Genomic DNA, 3,510 nt, shown 5'->3' on the forward strand with positions numbered 1-3,510 from the left:
TATCTTTGTTTAACATTTGATGAACAACAAGGATACCATGATGTATCATGCGCATGATGCGCTTTGCGGAACGCAGCCAGTTTTCGAGCCAACATTCCACCTCCATGTCTATATACTCAAAAGGTAAGGTTATAAATTTAGTGACTTTAAGGCCACGCGAATTATTTTTTAAGCAATGTGACGCGCAACCATGCCAGTTCAAAAACTGAACTACGTGTTGTAAAGTCTGTTATTTATAGCTAATAACAAATAATTTTTTATTATACACATCGCGATTGATAATAAAAATGTAATCGTCGATCCTAGACTAAGATTTGACGAATTCCAATTCGTCGAATTTCTCATCTATTAGCGCTCTATTGATGAACAGCTGTGCCATGGCACATTTAACTACTACTCACAGTTAAGTTTTATTCCAAAGAAAAGGTTACAGATAGTTTTACTCAAAAGTGCATTTACACTGTATCATCAATGCTGTGAAAAAAATTTTTTACTTATAGATTGGTGTAATCAAAAGTACGTATATTTATTAAAAAATACAATAGAAATATACATTTCTCAATCCATTTATAATTATAAATACTGAAATTAGAAGTAATATATATAGTTAATAAATTTTAAATTAAAGGTTTAACTAAAATTCTATTTACATTGATTTATGATAACTATAACATAAAATACATTATCAATTTACTTGGATGTATCCAAGTAATATCGAATCCAAATAAAGAGAGAAAGAGAGAAAAATTCGAAATCAATTATTACAATAGCATTATAAGGATATATATAAACTCTTAGGACTAATTTCTTAGTAATAAATATATCATATCAAATTTTGTGGAAGTCTTGTTGTAAATAATTCATATACTAAAACTTATAAATCGAATTCTTCTACAGTCAGATTGAATATATACTCATGATATATTACACGCAAAATAAATAATTTTTTTACATAATTCAACCTAACACACATTTTAATTGCGGGATGTTGAAACAAATTCTAGCAAAACGATAATATTATAACAATGCCAGGACCTATCTCAGTTGTCAGTAGTCTCTAATATGAATCAAATCTGAAGAACATATTCTGTAATCAAATTGATGATACTTAATATAGAGCAGATGACAATAGTAATGCAATAACAAATTGATACAACAAACTCAGAACAGATCATTTACTGCAAAGCATGCATATTATAGTTGTATGTTTGCTGACAGCTATTTGCAGTAGCAAAACTGCATTTACCATCAATCTGCTATCAATATATTCGGTATCTGCTTGCTGTTAATTGCCACTCTATTATATATATTGTGCCGACAAAGATTATTGCATATTAACAGAAGTGTGCTAACAGCATTGGTAATAACAAAGTTTCTCATTTGCGGCCTTTCGGCAAACATACCCAGCCAGAAATGTTTGGTTGAATTGACATTAATCAACCAAACATTTTTGGCTGAGTAATTTATTGCCAACATGCATTTGCGATTGCAGAAATTATTATAGGGGAATGTAATTATATCGAAAGCCTTAAAAATTCCCAGAAATCAAGACTATTTGAAATATTTTATTGATATATTTTATGGTTTCACAAAATAAAACTTTCGTAAATAATCGCTTGAAGTATATAAAATGAAAACAAAGTAAAAATATAATACAAAACTGAGAAAAATAAAATGTTATAATAATAATAATACAAAAAGTACGTGTTTTGCAACTGTATCTAATGCCAGATGAAACTTACTAGAAAGTTTATAAGTATTAGTTTATAACTATAATGGTTTTAAAAGGAATCAGGCTCCCAAAAATAAATCAAAGTTATCAAAATATAGTCAATGTGAACCGAGACGGATGTTGGAGTGTATAATAATTCTTAGTGTTACAATCTCCAGTCCATACAAACTGTGTAATTTTTGTCGGTCTTAAAACACAGTAGTTCTTACATAAAGCCGGAATCCACTGTAACAAATTAAATTGATAAGTAATTTAACATTTAATACTAACAAATATTTACAAGAATCTCCCTCCATCCCAAAACCTGTAAAGAATTTATTGCAAAAAATATCACCTCAGATAGAACAGTGAATTCCGGCTTCATATATAAGAACTGTGTTTCAAGACCGACAAAAATTACAACGCGCAGTTTGAAGCTAGAAAATGTAACAATAAAAATTATTATACATACCAACACTGGTGTTGGCTCACACTTTATTTCGATAGCTTTAATGGTATTTGAACATTTCATCATTTATTCCAGAGTTATTTTAAAGAAATAATTATCATTGTAAAAACATAAAAAAAATTGTCATATGCTTTAAATGAATACAACATTGGTATGAAAATGTGCAATACTCTGGAACATTCTTTGAATAATTTTACGTTGTCTATTAATTTCTGAATATATAATTATTCACTCCATTCTACACACGTGTTTCACCACTTCTTCGATCTTCTTATCTTATTAAAGAAATCGTCTATCATTGTAACGTCACCAAGTGCTTCGTTTTTGCCCTGAAGTATTTTATCAAACGTTTGATCATCACTACAGCGCCTATGACAGTAAATCAATAACGAGAGATTGAAAACAGATAAACTTAATTTTATCTATTAAACTACCCGGTAAACAATTTTTCATAAAAAAATATATAATTATATGCGCAATATATCCATACATATCCATGTTTCTTTCCGTTGTAAAATTGTTTAATATAAGAAAAATAATAATAAATAAAAAAAGAAATAATTAAAAGGATTATTTTTGCATTTTCTTTTACAAAAAATTTAAAGAAGTTTAAAAAAATGAGAAATGCCATATACTATAATTATATATAATTGAAATATAAATATGTAAATATACATATATGTAAACAATTTATTTTTAAAATTTTGATTTTTTGTAAAAAAACAATACAAAAATTAAGCTTTTAATTATTACTTATGTTTTCTCTATATTATTATCATTTTCCTTATACCGAACAATAATTTTACAAAGGAAAAGAATAGGTATATATATATGGACATATTACACATATAATTATAAATAATTATATATATAACCATATATTTTTATACATATGTTTATATGTATTTATATATGTATGTTTTTATATAAAAAATTGTTTACCGGATACTAATACTTATTTTTAAATGCTAAGAGATCAATTAAACACCTTGAATCGTTCTTAATATATATATAATGAAAATTTCGAATTACTTGAAATATTTTTAAGACACTAGAAGCAAATTTTGAAAATTATGTACATACATGTGACAGATTTAATAGTTCAGAAAATCTGAAAACTTGAAATATCGAAATATGAGTATGTGCGTGCGTGCGTGTGTGTATATGTGTGCGTGTGTGTGTGTGTGTGCGAGAGAGCAAAAGATAAAATAGAATATTTTTTTAAAATAATGATCCTCTACTGCAATACATGTTAAAATTCTTTTACGACAACACTGTCGGACACAGGTTAATATTTCTGGTGTCATCTCATTTCATTGTATCTCCCCTC

The 3,510-nt window shown here is 27.3% G+C and overlaps 1 protein-coding gene across 1 annotated transcript in view; it reads right to left on the reverse strand.

Moving 5' to 3' along the window:
- Positions 1 to 1,624: 1,624 nt before the first annotated feature.
- Positions 1,625 to 3,510, reverse strand: part of LOC105456640 — a 14,101-nt gene continuing 12,215 nt past the window's right edge. Inside the window, exon 4 of the mRNA XM_011700838.1 lies at positions 1,625 to 2,549. The gene's annotated coding sequence lies outside the window, so the exon portion shown is untranslated. The remainder of the gene's footprint in view (positions 2,550 to 3,510) is intronic.

The sequence above is a fragment of the Wasmannia auropunctata genome, unplaced genomic scaffold (genome assembly GCF_000956235.1).
Source record: "Wasmannia auropunctata unplaced genomic scaffold, wasmannia.A_1.0 LD335605.1, whole genome shotgun sequence".
NCBI classification, from domain to species: domain Eukaryota; kingdom Metazoa; phylum Arthropoda; class Insecta; order Hymenoptera; family Formicidae; genus Wasmannia; species Wasmannia auropunctata.